The sequence below is a fragment of the Enhydra lutris genome, unplaced genomic scaffold (assembly GCF_002288905.1).
Source record: "Enhydra lutris kenyoni isolate GAN:26980312 unplaced genomic scaffold, ASM228890v2 scaffoldscaffold109, whole genome shotgun sequence".
In the NCBI taxonomy this organism is placed as follows: Eukaryota; Metazoa; Chordata; class Mammalia; order Carnivora; family Mustelidae; genus Enhydra; species Enhydra lutris.
This window is the reverse complement of record NW_019154193.1, coordinates 29,051-46,217: the sequence shown is the minus strand read 5'-3', so window position 1 is coordinate 46,217 and position 17,167 is coordinate 29,051. Positions and strand designations below refer to the sequence as shown.

General features: G+C 40.3%; 1 protein-coding gene across 1 annotated transcript in view; it reads right to left on the bottom strand.

Annotated features, from left to right (window-relative positions):
• LOC111139477 (zinc finger protein 287) overlaps positions 1-6,062 on the bottom strand; it is an 83,807-nt gene extending 77,745 nt beyond the window's left edge. The window contains 1 exon segment of the mRNA XM_022491744.1: positions 6,002-6,062. The gene's annotated coding sequence lies outside the window, so the exon portion shown is untranslated.
• Positions 6,063-17,167: the final 11,105 nt, after the last annotated feature.

Below are 17,167 nucleotides of genomic sequence, written 5' to 3'. Positions count from 1 at the left end.
GCACCTGTTAGAATAGCTGAAATCAAAAATCCAAAAAGAACTGTTTGGTGAAGTTGTGAAGAAAAGGAACACTCATGCACTGTTGGTGGGAATGCATCCTGGTGCAACCACTGTGGAAAACAGTACGGAGCTTCCTCAACAAGTTAAAAATAGGGGTGCCTGGGTGGCTCAGTGGGTTAAGCCTCTGCCGTTGGCCCAGGGCATGATCTCAGGGTCCTGGGATCGAGTCCTGCATGGGGTTCTCTGCTCAGCAAGGAGCATGCTTCCCCCCAACCCCGCCTGCCTCTCTGCCTACCTATGATCTCTCTGTCAACTAAATAAAAATAAAAATCTCTAAAAAAAAAAAAAAAAGTTAAAAATAGAACTACCCTATGATCCAGGAATTGTATTTCTGGTTATTTATCTAAAAATATGAAAACACTAATTCGGAAAGATATATGCACCCCTATGATTATTGCAGAATTATTTACAATAGGCAAATTATGGAAGCAACCCAAGATGTCCATCGATAGATGAATGGATAAAGAAGATGTGATATACATGTGTGTATACATAATGGAATATTATTCATCCATCAAAAATGAAATCTTGCCACTTGCAACGACACAGAAGGATCAAGAGAGTATAATCCTAGCAAAATAAGTCAGTCAGAGAAGGACAAATATCATATGATTTCACTCATAGGTGGAATTTATGAAACAAAACAAATGACTAAAGGAAAACAGAGAGAGACAAACCAAGAAACAGATTCTTAACTATAGAGAACAAACTGATGGTTACCAGGGGTGAGCTGGGTGGGGAGATGAAGGAAATCAGTGATGGGGATTAAGAGTACACTTATCACAATAAACACCAAGTAATGTACAGAATTGTTGAATTACTACACTGTACACCTGAAACTAATACAACACTGTATGTAACTATACTGGAATTAAAATTAAAAGTTAATACAAAATAAATTTATACCTTAAAGAACTAGAAAAGGAAGAACTAGAAAAGGAGCTATTTTTTTTAAAAGATTTTATTTATTTATTTATTTGAGAGGCAGAGATCACAAGCAGGCAGAGAGGCAGGCAGAGAGAGAGAGAGGGAAGCAGGCTCCCTGCTGAGCAGAGAAACTGATGCGGGACTCAATCCCAGGACCCCGAAATCATGACCTGAGCCAAAGGCAGTGGCTTAACCCACTGAGCCACCCAGGCGCCCAGAACTAATTTTTTTAAAGCAGAAGAAAATAATGAATATTAAAATGGAGATAAACAAGATAGAAAATAAAAAAAGAGAGAGAGAAAATTAACAAACGCAGAAGTTGGTTCTTTGAAAAGATTACAAACCTATAGCTAGACAAAGAAAGAAGACTCAAATTGCTAAAATCAGGAATGAAAAAGGAGACATTACTACTGACCTTACAGAAATAAAAAGGATTGTAAGAGAATACTAGGAACAACTGTATTCCAGCAAATTAGAAAACCTAGATAATATGGGCAGATTCCTAGAAAGACACAAACTACCAAAACTGACTCAAGAGGACATAGAAAATACGAATAGGTCTATAATAATTAAACTTCCCACAATAAAAGCCCAGGTTCAAGTGGCTTCCCTGAATTCCAGCAAATATTTCAAGAAGAATTAATACCAATCTTTCACTAACTCTTCCAAAAAACTGAAGGAAATAATTCTTCAACTCATTCAGTGTTACTAAAACAAGACATGTAAAATTTAAGGAAGAACCAGGCAGAATTAATTCAGCAAGAAAAACTAGAGAAGAAAAAGAAATAGAAGGTATCCAGACTCGAAAGGAAAAAGTAACTTTCCATTTGGAAATGACATAATCTCTACTTATAGATGATATTATCTTGCATACAGAAAACCCTAAGGAGTCCACACTCGTGTACATGCACATACAAACAAACAAAAACCCTTTTACTATGAAAAAAACTAGTTTAGCAAGGTTCAGGACACAAGATCAATATACGTAAGTCAACTGTTCCTAACATTACCATTGAATATTCCAAACAAGAAATTAAGAAAAAAATCCACTTAAAAGAGCAAAAAGAATAAAACACTTAGGAATGAATTTAACAAAAGATGTGTAAGACTCATACATTAAAAATGACAAAATACCATTGAAAGAGACTGAAATAAATGAGAGGACATTCCATTTTCTTCCTACTAGAAAACGTAGTATCAACACAGGAATATTTCCCAAATTGATCAACAGTTTCAACACAAGCCCTAAGAAAAGTCTATCTGCCTTTTTTGTAGATATAGAAACGTTATAAAGTATCATTGAAATGCTGGTTCTACTCAAATTAAAATTAAAACTAGGGGCACCTGGGTGGCTCAGTCAGTTAAATCTTTGACTCTTTTGATCTCAGCTCAGGTCTTCATCTCAGGGTTCTGAGTTCAAGCCCCAAATTGGGCTCCATGGTAGGCATGAAGCCTACTTAAAAAAAATTAAACAGAACTAAGCTCAGTACTTATAAACAGGATGCAGAATTTAAGAAAGAGACAGACAGAATTAACCTTCTCCCAAGGACTCCCCGTCAGAACAAAAATAAACCCCATGAATTATTCACCGTGTCAAAAATAATGGTATTTTCTGACAGTTCATCGTTCAAAGCCTGAAACTATTAATATTTTCACCTTAAAAATTTTTAAGTCTAAACTGTCATATGTTAAAGGACAAATTTAAGAAGGATTGGCCCAGTATTAAATTTCAAAAAGACTATATAAAAATTATGTGTAAGAGTCTCAGAATGTATGTTGTCACAAAAGCAAAAAGAAAAGCCCAGTTTCACATAAAATATTCTTGGAATAAAACCAAATTCTAAAGTGTAATTTTAAAAACTTAAAAACATAATTCTGGGGGGAAAAAAAGGAGCTGAATTTCAACATACTCTTTTTTTTTTAAACCATAATTATCTATAAGAGAGGAAGTAAGAATATAAATGGGGAAAAGACAGTCTCTTCAACAAACGGGTGTGGGGAAAGCTTGACAGCTACATGGAAAAGAATGAAGCTGGACAACCTTCTTATACCCCACACAAAAATAAGGTAACAACAAATTAAAGACCTAAATGTAAGACCTGAAATCATAAAACATCTAAAAGAAAACAAGGACAGTAAACTCTTGGACACTGGCCTTATCAACAGTTTCCTGGATCTGTCTCCTCAGGCAAGGGAAACAAAAGCAAAAGTAAACAACTGGGACTATATCAAACTTAAAAGCTTTTGCACAGCGGAAGAAACCACCAACACAAAAATGGGAGAAGGTATTTGCAAACGATATATCTGATAAGGAGTTAATATCCAAACTATAAAAAAATGCATACAACTCAGCAAAACCCCCAAGTAACCCAATTAAAATTGGGCAGGGGACCTGAACAGGTATTTTTCCAAAGAGGACATACATATCGATGGCTAACAGACACGTGAAAGGATGCTTAACATCATTAATTACCAAAGAAATGCAAATCAAAACCACAATGAGAAGACACAACTGTCAGAATGGCTAAAATAAAAAAGACAAGAAATAGCAAGAATTGGCAAGGGTGTGGAGAAAAGGGGCCACTTCGGCACTGTTGGTGGGGACGCAAGTAGGTGCAGCAGCTATGGAAAACAGTATGGAGGTTCCTCAAAAAAATTAAAAATAGGATGACCCTATATGATCCAGTAATTCCACTGCTACTTACCCGAAGAAAATGAAAACACTAATTCAAAAAGATATATGCACCCTTATGATTAGGGTAGCATTATTTCCAATAGCTAAGATACAGAAGCAATCCAAATGTCTACCAAAAGATGAACAGATAGGGACGTCTGGGTGGCTCAGTCAGTTAAGCAGCTGCCTTCGGCTGAGGTCATGATCCCAGCGTCCTAGAATCCAGTCCCACATTGGGCTCCTTGCTCCGTCGGGAGCCTGTTCTGCCTCTGCCTGCCACTCTGCCTACCTGTACTCACTCGTCTAACAAATAAATAAATAAAATCTTAAAAAGAAAAAAGGATGAATGGATAAAGATGTGAGATATGTATACTACTCAGCCATAAAAAGGAGAAAGATTTTGTTATTTGTCGTAACAGCGATGGACCTAGAGGGTATTATGCTAAGTAAAATGAATGAAGGACAAACACCATATGACTACACTTACATGTGAAATCTAAAAAAACAAAACAAAATGAAAAACAAAAGCCAGAAACAAACTCCAAAATATAGAGAACAAACAGGTGGCTCCTAGGAGGGGACGGTAAAGAGTGAAAGAGGTGAAGGGGATTACAAACTTCCAGTTATGAAATAAATAAGTCACAGAGAAGAAAAGTACAGTATAGAGAGTATAGTTAATGATACTGTCACAACTTTTTACGGTAACAGATGGTAACTACAGCTACTGTGGTGAGCACTGTGTAATGTATAGAGTTGTCCGATCACTAGGCTAGACACCTGAAACTAATAAACTTTGTACATCAACTATACTTCAACAAAAAATTTAAAAAAAGTTAAAACCCCACAATTCTAGAAGTATCATCAACAGAAGCCCAAGAAACGGGGCACCTGGGTAGCTCAGTCAGTTAAGCGTCGGCCTTTGGCTCAGGTAATGATCCCAGCTTCCTGGGATGGAGCCCCATGTGGGCTTCCTCCTTGGCAGGGAGCCTGCTTCTCCCTCTCCAGCTCCCCTGTGCTTGTGTTCCCTCTCCCAATGTCATAAATAAATAAAAATCTTTAAAAAAAAAAAACAAAAAAAGCAGAAGCCCAAGATTATTGTAAGTCATTAATGAGACATCAGCCGCTTGAAAAAGCTGGTTCAGGGGTGCCTGGGTGGCTCAGTGGGTTAAAGCCTATGCCTTCAGCTCGGGTCATGATCCCAGGGTCCTGGAATCGAGCCCCACGTCAGGCTCTGCTCTGCAGGAAGCCTGCTTCCTCCTCTCTCTGACTGCCTCTCTGCCTACTTGTAATCTCTGTCTGTCAAACAAATAAATAAAATCTTTAAAAAAAAAAAAGAAAAAGCTGGTTCAAAGTAGATAGAAAAACAGGTGTCTTCTGATAGCGGAAAAAAGAATGCCAGAATAAGACATGTCTAATATGACAATGAAAGGGTATACATTTATTTTATGCCTTATTTCTTATTTCTAAGTTTTAGGTAATTTTTCTTTTTTTCTTTTTTTTTTTAAAGATTTTATTTATTTATTTGACAGAGAGAGATCACAAGTAGGCAGAGAGGCAGGCAGAGAGAAAGGAGGGGGGAAGCAGGCTCCCCACTGAGCAGAGAGCCCGATGCGGGGCTCGATCCCAGGACCCCAAGACCATGACCTGAGCCGAAGGCAGAGGCTTTAACCCACTGAGCCACCCAGGCGCCCCAATTTTTCTTACATAATTCATAAATTTCTGACTTCGTTATTTTTTGGAAAAGTAGGTGGATTCTGTACTCACAAGTAAGAAAGTAAGCTTAAATGATAATGAAATAAAAAAATCTAAACTAATTTAAACACATCTTAAGAATGTTTCCACTCACATTGATGCATCCTTAGTATTTCTTTTTAATTTTTGTTTATTTATTTGAGAGAGAGTGTGAGAGAGAGCAGGGGAGAGGGTCAGAGGGAAAAGGAGAAACAGACTCCCGGCTGAGCAGGAAGCCAGATTCCAGGCTTGATCCCAACACCCTGGGATCGCAACGAGGGCAAAGGCAGACGCTTAACTGACAGATCCACCCAGGTGCCATTCTTGGTATCTTTAATGATACTGAGTCTCACAATGCAAATCGAGAATCAGAGAATGTCATAAGGGTACTTCATCAATTAGCAATGACAATGTGACCATCTGCCACATTAGGGCTGCCACCACTGACAGAAATGAAATCTGCCAAATGGATGGGACCAGCCCTGGGGTTACTACACCTATCAAGCAAGATGGTGTTCACTGTAAACTTGCAGTGAGCTAGGAACATTAAGAACCAGGGGCAGTAAAAGAGACGCTTCTCCTTCCCCTTACACACATGTTAAGTATTACCTTTACCAGCTCTGGCTCTTCTGGCTGAAGGTGAAGATCGTTATCTGCCTGGGAACCTTCAGGATTCTGAGAGGATACAGGATAAGATCGTTCAGTGACAGGCTGCCTATGACCTATAGCAGAGCCTCAACAAGCAACATCCGTCCACGGTGGATATGGCATATACAGGATAACCTCTTTTGTTTTATTTAGGGCTGAAATTCATGTCCGGGAGTAACATCCAATTATAATTTTCTTTGACCTTGTTTAAGACAAGGACAAACATAAGACTGAGACAGATATAGGGGTGCCTGGGTGGCTCAGTGGGTTAAGCCTCCGCCTTCGGCTCGGGTCATGATCTTAGGGTCCTGGGATGGAGCCCCACATCGGGCTCTCTGCTCTGCGGGGAGCCTGCTTCCCCCTCTCTCTCTGCCTGCCTCTCTGCCTACTTGTGACCTCTGTCTGTCAAATAAATAAATAAAAGCTTAGGAAAAAAAAAAAAGACTGATACAGATATAACTGCACAGTTCTAAAGCAGGCTTCCAACAAAGAACCTATCACAACAAAAATAAATTTATAAAAAGAGGCCTTCAGATGCCACACAATTTTCCCTTTAGATGTAGGGTTGAAATGTATTTCTCAGAAACAATCTCTCTCACTCAAGAAAAGTACTCAAAACCTGCCAACACTATGTATTTTTCACAGCTGAAAATCATTACAGTGTTGTGGGGGGGGTCCAAGGGACCATCCCATTCAGGAAGTATTTCAGGGACTTCTCACTATATTGTTTTCTTCCAAACCTTATAAACTGTATCCCCATGAGGGCCTGATTTTATAGATAAAATGATCTTTTATTGTATCTTTCCATTAGCACTTAGCAATTTTAGGTTTTATGTGTGCCATTTTAAAAACTATGCGTAATATAACTATCTAAAGTCCACTGCGAAAAAATGTTATCTTTCTCCCCTCCCAAGTTCATATCTAAAAAATATAAATATTTAGCTTCCAGAAAATGTGAACCTCAACATCTGGTAACTAGGGGTGGGTCTGACCATGTCAATACTAGACAAATGCTTTGGATCTACTGATCAAATACAATATTTTGGTTTTTATTTATCTTTTCGCTCTCTTTTTCAAAAGAAGGCTCCATGTGGAGGACCTGAATGCAGGACCTGAACCGAAGACCCTAAGATCAAGATCTGAGCTGAGATCAAGAGTCACACACTCAGGGCACCTGAGTGGCTCAGTTGGTTAAGTGTCTGCCTTCAGCTCAGGTCGTGATCCCAGGGTCCTTGGATCAAGTCCTGCATCGGGCTCCCTGCTCACTGGAAGCCTGCTTCCCCCTCTCCCTCTGACTGCTGCTCCCCCTGCCTGTGCTTTCTCCCTCTCGCTGTCAAATAAATAAATAAAATCTTAAAAAAAAAAAAACCAGCTGTTCAACCAACTGAAGCACCCAGGCGCCCCTCATTATCTTTCAAGGATATGTTTTAAGGACTATTTTCACTGTACATCCCAACTACAAAGAATAAAAGATCACTACTGCAGGTTACTGCAGATTATTACTAGAACAAATTATATTTGTTGGTATCATCTTTCTTCGGGATCTCCTACTTTAGAAAGTCATGCTAAAATATAGCTATTATCACATTAACACCTATCTCAAACATATTCACACACAAATACGTATGTATAATTAAAAGTCTTCAGGGAAACATTAAAAGATTCAGCTTTAATATCTAATTCCCAGGCTTCTTTTTCATAACTTTCCCACTGGAATCACTAGCTCACTGCACTGTTCTCTGCCACAGAGCCTTGCCCTTGAACTCCCTTCTCACCTAAAGTACCTTCACAAACACTTTAAGGCAATTTAAATCATTGATTGAATCATTGTCTGGGGACCACCTTAAGTCTCACTGCCCTCATGAGCTTTTTCATAGACCAATTTTGCCCATACTCATGTCCCATTTCATTTATTTCTTTTTTCTTTTAAGATTTTATTTATTTATCTGTCAGAGAGAGGGACAGAGAGAAAGAGAGACCGAGCACAAGCAGGCAGAGGGGGAGAGAGAAGCAGGCTCCTCGCTGAGCAAGGAGCCCAATGCAGGACTCAATCCCAGGACCCTGGGATCATGACCCAAGCCAAAGGCACCAGCCTAACAGACTGTGCCATCCAGGGGTCTCCATTTCTTTTCTTTCATAGCAATCATCTCTTTAGCATATGGCGAAGCAACTACCATCCACCTAATTAAATTATGGAACTATTTCTTTTGTATGCCTTACTCAATGAGACTGTAAGTTCCCTACAGCCAAGCACTGTGTCGTAAACACTTTTTTTCTCTCCATGTCATCTATTAAGCTCGATCACTTCTTAATGGGTAGAAAGAGGAGATCACTGAAAGTGGTGGGCACAAGAGGAATGGTCTAATTAAGAGGGTGTGTGGGTGTGTCTGTGTGTGTACATATTTTTCCAAAATTTCCTAAACAAAATTTCCAATTTAAAATAGTCCATTCTTCTATCCCATAAATAACTGAAATTTCCTAGGAACTATACAAACTGAACATCAAAAGTAAATTTCCTAGACTCTCTATCAAAACTAGCAAAAGTATTTTTTGAAAGCTCATGTGCCTTGATAATTGGTTCAACCTGTAAAATGAATCTTTTAGAGAGTCCAAGCTTTACTCTGATGAACCCAATTTCCATGGGTGAAACAATTTGATTCAGTTACCAGAAGGGATGTGGGTAAGGTAGAGAAGTCACAGACTTCAGGAAAAACCGACATGCTCTCAACCCGAGAGGCAGGTCAGGACCCGAAGAAACCCCAACTTACCAGAGGTCCAATTGAAAAAACCACAGCAGCCATAATCTCTTCCTCTGTGTTCCCCTCTCTGGCTAGAGTGGAGTCCTGCAGAGGCATACCCGAGAAAGAGAAATAAACCATGAAAACCTATCCTGCCTTGGACATCGTAGACTTACCCAGCTGGAATCCTGACATTACAAGAAAGCAATGACTTCCCTAAAGAACACAAGATTAACCCTCCAAAATCAGTGAGAAAAAATGATCCTTGATCCCGGAGATCTTGTCATTTTAATGCCATTAAATGTAGTCATGGCTAGCAGGCCAGACATTCTACAAGGTTCTTTTAATTTGAACTTCACATCAATCTAATGGGAATTATATTCCCATTCACTGATCAGGAAAATGAAGCTTAGAGAAATAATACTATTTATCCAAGGCAATTCATGACCCCAAGTCAGTCTAATTCCAATGCTCACAACTTTTCCATTAAATCAACTTGCTACATGATGTAGAAGAAAATAATTTCATCTTTCTTTGCCACAATCACCTATTCATCTAAAATTGAAACATTTGGGGCACCTGGGTGGCTCAGTGGGTTAAGCCTCTGTCTTCGGCTCAGGTCATGAACTTGGGGTCCTGGGGTCGAGCCCCACATCGGGTTCTCTCCTCAGCAGGGAGCCTGCTTCTCTCTCTCTGCCTGCTTGTGATCTCTGTCTGTCAAATAAATAAATAAAATCTTAAAAAAAAATAAAAATAAATAAAAATGAAACATTCTAAGAATCTCTTCTTCCTATCTTTCATGTGATGATCAATTTGCTAACATTTTCAGAGATTTCAGCTACAACTTCCAAACTTAAAAGAAGCCCTAATATGCTTCTCTCAATCTCATATTCAAACAGATCTTTATCTAGTCATTCTGTATCAGGCAAACCCAAATAAGACGGAAGCAGGGGGAAAAAAAAAAAAAAGAATATGACCCAGCTAATGCTGAGTTTGGTTGCAAAACAAGAGTCTGCAAACTCTTACAAAAATGTTTGTAAACATTCTCTTAATAAAAGGGCAAAGTTTCAGGATGCTGCTGTAAGCCATGTAAAAGGGCAGTGGTGCAATAAGAATTAAGCTTCACAGATTTGTGAAATTCTTTTTAATGACCGTTTCCTAGGAAGTTTGACGCTCTCACCATGCAGGAGGGCTTGTGGGGCCCAAAGGAATCTATGCAGGATTATGCTGAATCTGTCCCTGCTTTACAGAGTTGATTTGCCTCCATTAAGAATTCATATCCAAGACCTTTGTATTCAAAAGCCTAGTCCAAAGAACAGCAGAATAAATATTACTGGAGAGCTTGTGAAAATGCAAAATTTGAGGTCCAACTCCAGAACCGACTGAATCAAGAATCAGCTTTTTAATAAGATCCCTAGCTGATTCATGTGCACACATCAAAGTTTAAGACAATATGGATCTAATAAAGATCATGCCAACAAATGGACAACCTAGAAGAAATGAGTAAATTCCTAAAACATACAATCTACCAAGACTGAATCATGAAGAGAAAATCTGACAGAATGAATACTAGTAAGGAGATTGAATCAATAATAAGAAGTCTCTCAAAAAACAAAGTCCAGGGGCGTCTGGGTGGCTCAGTGGGTTAAAGCCTCTGCCTTCAACTCAGGTCATGATCTCAGGGTCCTGGGATCGAGCCCCACATCGGGCTCTCTGCTCAGCGGGGAGCCTGCATCCTCCTCTCTCTCTGCCTGCTTCTCTGCCTACTTGTGATCTCTGTCTGTCAAATAAATAAATAAAAATCTTAAAAACAAAAGCAAAAACAAAAAAACACAAAGTCCAGGACTAGGTAGTTTCACTGGTGAATTCCACCAAACATTTAAGCAGAATTAGTACCAATCCTTCTCAAACTTTTCCAAAGAACACAAAGGAAGGAATACTTTCAAACTCATTTTATGAGGCCAGAATTATCGTGAAACCAAAACCAGGCAAAGACACCACAAGAAAAGAAAATAACCCTCTTGAATATAGATGCAAAATATCTCAACAAAATACTAGCAAACTGAATTGAACAATACATCAAAAGGATCATACACAATGACCAGGTGGGATTTATTCCAGGGATCCAAGAATGGTTCAACACGTGCAAGTCAATCAATGTGATGTACACCACATTAACAAAATGAAGAATAAAAATGATACGATCATCTCAAGAGATGCAGAAAAAGCGTTTGGCAAAATTCAGCATCCATTTATGATAAAAACTCTCAATAAAGGCCATATATGACAAGACCACAGCTAACATACTCAGTGGTGAAATGATAAAGCTTAGAACAAGACCAGGATGCCCATTCTCATCATTTATATTCAGCATAATACTGGAAGTCCTCGCCACAGCAATTTGGCAAGAAAAAGAAATCAAAACTATACAGATTGGAAAGAACCGTTACTATTCGCAGATGACTTAATATTATATATAGAAACCCCTAAAGACTCTGCCCAAAAACTGTTAGGATAAACAAAAAACGGTTAGGATACAAATCAACTTATAAAAATCAGTTGTGTTTCTATACACTAATAATAAACAGTAAGAAAGAGAAATTAAGAAAATAATCCCACTTAGAATTGCATCAAAAAGAATAAAATACCTAGGGACAAATTTAACTAAAGGGCTGAAAGACCTGTGCATTGAAACCAGAAGACATTAAATGGAAAGATATTCTGTGCTCAAGGATTAGAAGAACCAATATTGTTAAAATGTCCATACTACCCAAAACAATTTATAGGTTTAATACAATCCCTATAAAGTACCAACAACATTTTTCACAAAACAAGAACAAAGCATACTAAAATTTCCTCAAGGTTTCCTCAAAAAATTAAAAATAGTACTACATTTTCCAGCAATTCCACTTCTGGGCATTTATCTGATAGAAACATAAACAGTACCTCAAAAAGATATCTACACTCATATGTTCACTGTAGCATTAATTACAATAGTCAAGAAATGGAAGTGTTTGTTGACAGATGAATAGATAATATAATACCCTCAGAGGAATATTATTCAGCCATAAAAAAGAAGGAAATCTTGCCATTTGTGAAAACATGGATGGACCATGAGGGCATTATGCTAGGTGAAACAAGTCAGACAGATGTAGACAACTATCACCTCGCTGCTATGTGGAATCTAAAACAACAAACAAAACAACCGCCTATTGAAAACTTGAACTCACAGATACAGAGAACAGACTGCCAGAGATGATTGCCAGAGGTGGGGGTGAGCAGTGGACGAGATGGGCAAAGGTGGTCAAAAGCTATAAACTTCTAGTTATAAAATAGTAAGTCCTGGAGATGTAATGTACAAAATGGTGACTATAGTTAATTATACTATATTATATATTTTAAGTGGATAAGGGTAAATCCTAAAAATTCTCATCACAAGAAAAAAACCTGTAACTATGTGTGATGATGGATATTAACTAGATTTGTAATGATCACTTTATCTATATCTATATCTATAATGATTATTTTATATACCTGAAACTAAGATAATATTTATGTCAATTATATTTCAATTAAAAAATGAAGTGCTAAGTACCTCTATAGATGAAAAAAGAAAGCAAGCTCTCATTATAAACACACATACATACACTAAAATAAATCATCAAGCCAGGGGGTGGGGAGGTGGGGGGCACATGGGTGGCTCAGTTGGTTAAGTGTCCAACTCTTGATTTTGGCTCAGGTCATGATCTCAGGGTCATGGGACTGAGCCCCATGTGGGGCTCCATGCTCAGTGAGGAGTCTGCTTGAGCTTTTCTCTCTTCCTCTCCTTCTGTTCCTCCCCCTGCTCTCATTGTTCTCTCTCTAGAATAAAATAAATAAAATCTTAAAAAAAAAAAACTGAATAGGGCGCCTGGATGGCTTAGTGGGTTAAGCCGATGCCTTCGGCTCAGGTCATGATCTCAGGGTCCTGGGATTGAGCTCTCAGCTCAGCAGGGAGCCTGCTTCCCTCTCCCTCTCTCTCTGCCTGCCTCTCTGCCTACTTGTGATCTCTGTCAAATAAATAAATAAAACCTTAAAAAAAAATATATATGACATTCTCTAACCATGATGTAGTAGAATTACAAATGTAAGTTTGGAGAGGGGGGAGAAAAACCCAGTCACCAGGAAATTAAAATAGATCCTCTTGAGTACTTATTAAGTCAAAGAGAGAACTTTAATTGCCAGTGAAATAGAAAATGAGAATTATAGGTTAAAAACTCATGGGTTGCCAAAACTTTTACAAAGATAAAATTTATATCCCTAAATACAGGCAACTGATATTTTTAAAAAGAATAAAATTATTAAACATTCAACTATGTAAGAGAAATAATTAACAAGCAAAACCATAAATAAAAAATAATAAAAAAACTAGTAAGAAAACAAAACAGTTGACAAAGGCAGGAGCTGATTCTCTAAATAATGAAATACATATGCCACTGGCCAAAGAAAAATACCAGTAAATCAAAAATAGAAACAAGAAAGGGGCTATAACATATAAATCATCTTAAAACCATATGCCAATAAAAATAAAATTTCCTAAAGAACAATTTTTGCTTAAAAATTTTCTAAGACTGACTCAAATGGCAGGAAACTTATGCAGGCCAAAGTAGCAGAAAGTGCTAGTTGCCTTCCAACATCCAGTCTCCCCTTTTATACCGACAAACGCCTGAAATCTCAGCAGGACACGAGGCCACCCAGGTAGAGACATTTCCCAGCCACCACATAGGCAGGTGTGCCCGTGTGACTAAATTATAGCAAATGAGATTTAAACAAGAGAGCTGACATCGTATCTTTAAAGGGAGCTGCTTGGCCTCCAATTCCTCATTTCCCCTTCCAAAGGCCTGGAATGCAACGGGCTGAAAGTGTGCCAGCTTCTGCCATAGGAAAGACAACACACCCAGGAGGTGCTGAAGCGAAAAGGTGAATGGAAACTGGGTATCCAGATGACCTTATGGATGAGAGCTACCTACCCCTATCACTTCAGGCCACCTAACAGCTCAGACTTCTATATGAGAAAGAAACAGGCTTTCTTGTTCAAAACACACAGACTCTGTTAAAGCTGAGAAATTAATTTCCTAGTTAGTACAATGAGTGGCCCTGAAAGAAAAATGGCAAGTTCTCAGGTAAGCAGGGGAGAGTAGGGTTTTAGTTAAATCAAGAAAACATGTGAGGGGCGCCTGGGTTGCTCAGTGGTTAAAGCCTCTGCCTTCGGCTCAGGTCATGATCTCGGGGTCCTGGGATCGAGTCCCGCATCGGGCTCTCTGCTCGGCAGGGAGCCTGCCTCCTCCTCCTGTCTCTCTCTGCCTGCCTCTCTGCCTACTTGTGATCTATCAAATAAAAAACAAACAAACAAACAAACAAAAAAACATGTGAGGGGGGCGCCTGGGTTGCTCAGTGGGTTAAGCCTCTGACTTTGGCTCAGGTCATGATCTCAGGGTCCTGGAACCGAGTCCCACATCGGGCTCTCTGCTCAGCAGGGATCCTGCTTCCCCCCACTCTCTCTGCCTGCCTCTCTGCCTACTTGTGATCGCTGTCAAATAAAAAAATAAAATCTTAAAAAAAAAAAAAAAGGCCTGAAGAGTGCGTGGGTGGCTCAGTGGGTTGAGCATCTGCTTTCAGCTCTGGTGGAGATCCTAGATCCTGGGATCAATCCCTGAATTGGGCTCCCTGCCCAGCCCAGAGTCCACTTCTCTCTGTCCTTCTGCCCCTCCCCCATTTGTGCTCTCTCTCAAATAAATAAAATCTTAAAAGAAAAAAAAAATGACATGAGTCATCATTGCTTTTTAAATTTGTAAGGATTAATAAACTCCCCCTTGGCAATATGCCATATAGATAATGCTAGCTAAATATGGTTAATACTAAACTGTGCCATAAACATCTTTTAAAGTTTTATCATCAGAATAACCAATGCTACCTAAAATTCAATAAATTCAGCCTGATCTCAGTTATGTAAAAATAATGCAGAGACAAAGATAGCATGTGAATAAGCCAAAACTCCACTGTGACCTGAGTGCTGGGCCCAGGGTGTTTACCTTCCCTCTGTTTGTCTTCACTTTCCATGTAGACAATGAGAAGGAGTTTGGTGTAGGTTCTAACTTCGGTTTGGCTACTGTGGAGACATATCCACAAGCAAACCACTTGAGCTCAAGGCAAATCATCTGAGCAGTTGCTCCTTTCACCTCTGACATTACACAGAAGATATCAGGCCGATACTTCAATCACCACTCATAATTTCCTAGATATTTTCTCTGGATATTGCGACTTCACCCAAGTCCTGTCTACCCAAGCACTGCGGAAGTTATCAGGAACTTGAGAAATTTCTCTCACTGTGGCTCCCAAGCCGGCTTTGTTATTTTAAAATAACGAAGGGGACCATATTCTTCGTGAGAACTTCAGCGCCTTGGACCAGTGCAGCATTTCCCAGCCAAAGCAATGATGCCATTACCACGTCAGGGAGAGACAACGGACTTAAAAGTGATGTGAATATAAGGGCCTACTTCGCCAGAACGACTCTGTCTCGGTTAAACAGCTGTTGTTTGTTGTTTGTGTAGTAAAACTTAAACTGACCCTCCCCCCCCCCCCCCCCCCGCCTAAGGAATACTTGGAAGCAAGTCTGGGAAACCAGTAAAATATGACCAACCAGACCCTGGTAACAGAGCCCAAATATAAGGACGGGTCAGGTAAGGTGGAGATAACAGAGCCCAGAATGCAAGGACGAGTCAGGGCAGGAGGCCACGTGGAGACATCCAATCAGCAAAGCCCACATACTATCTCCCTAACCACTAAAGATTGTAAACCCCGCCTTTTGGCCGTCAATTCTGACCAGAGTGATAGGCTAGTTCAAACAGCTACCATAGGGTAAAGTGTAATTCAATTGGCCACCTGCGTGTGACCTAACTTGACTATGCAACTTTCTCTGTGTGTTACAATCTCATTGGCCAGGTTCAATCACATGGCCTTTGCTCTATAAAAGCTAGTTTGTGAGGCTGGGGCTGGCCCCTCTCTCCATAAGACAGGGCCCTGGCGGGTTGATTTGAATCTCCTGCTGGCGCAAAGTAAAGCTTTGCTTGACCTTCGCTTTGTATTAGTCTCGCTCCTTTGATCACGGACCCCATCAGCGAAATGCCATAAAACGAGGCAGGTAAAAACTGCCCCAGGCACAGAAAGACAGGAGTTCGTCCTCCTGTCCCATCACCAGGTGTGAAACCGATCGTCCCCGCGGCTTCAGAAGCCGGCAGGAAACCTCTCCTTCCTCCCCGCTCGCAACCTTACAAAATCCGGCGTCCCCCGCCTCCCTCCGTCAAAGGCGCGGGACTGGGAAGAGGCGTCTCTTCCGGATCGCAGAACGCAAACTGGGCCCCGCGCCCGGCGCTTCTCGACCCGAGCCGCGCCCGCCGCTGAGGGCACCGCCGGCTCCCCAGCCAGGCCAGCGGGAGACCGAGCGGAAAGTCAGGTGGGAGGCCCAGCCCCAGTCGCCCCTCGGGTAGGGGTGTCGGCTCAGGGACCAGGACTCTGGAGGGACTGGGACTCTGGAGGGACCGGCTACGCCCCGGACGCCACCAGGAGCCAAGGGCCGAGGGAGGGGCGGCGGAGAACCGGGGGCAACGAGAACCTGGCTGTCGAACTGAGGACAACTGCGGGAACTCGCAGAGCGGGACGAGAACACTTCCGGGAATGGCGCCGGCGTAGCCGGGCCGGCCTCCAGGCAAGCTAGTGCGCCTGCGCAGCCGGGCTCCCGAACTACAGCGCCCAGAATCCTCAGCGTGGAGCGTTTTTGTTTGTTTTTCTGCCCCCCATTTTCCTTTTTTTTCCCCTTCTACTCTTTTGTCTGCGTTTAAGAGGGAATTGGATGTGTTTATCGACAGTTTGGGTGACCTAAAAAATCTATTCAAATTGAACAAACTTGTATTGAGAGGCTATAACCATGTGTCAAGCAGTAGCACGAGCGAGGCAAAAAAATGACACCACCTCTTGACTCTGAACGTTTCAGGGTGACTAAAGAAATAAAGTCAATGATAGAAGATACAGGCTTTTTGCAAATTAGCTAAAACTTCGGATGCCAGTAGAGTTGGTAAGTGCGTGTGCGCAATTTCGCTTGTCTTTCTTGAATGAAAAATCGGTAATGCTTTCATTATAATTTCTGGGTTTTTGATCTAGAGTTTCCTTCCGCAGCTCATCCAAATTAAAAAATTATATTGATTTATAGTAATATTTTATCTTATTATTCATATTGATTTTTATTATTATATACTATATATGATAAATCATGCATTTCTTTGCCTCAGTTCAATGGTTTAATGCCCAAAGGCCTTATTTTCCATAGTGAAACAGGCTTCATAAAGTCTCAAGG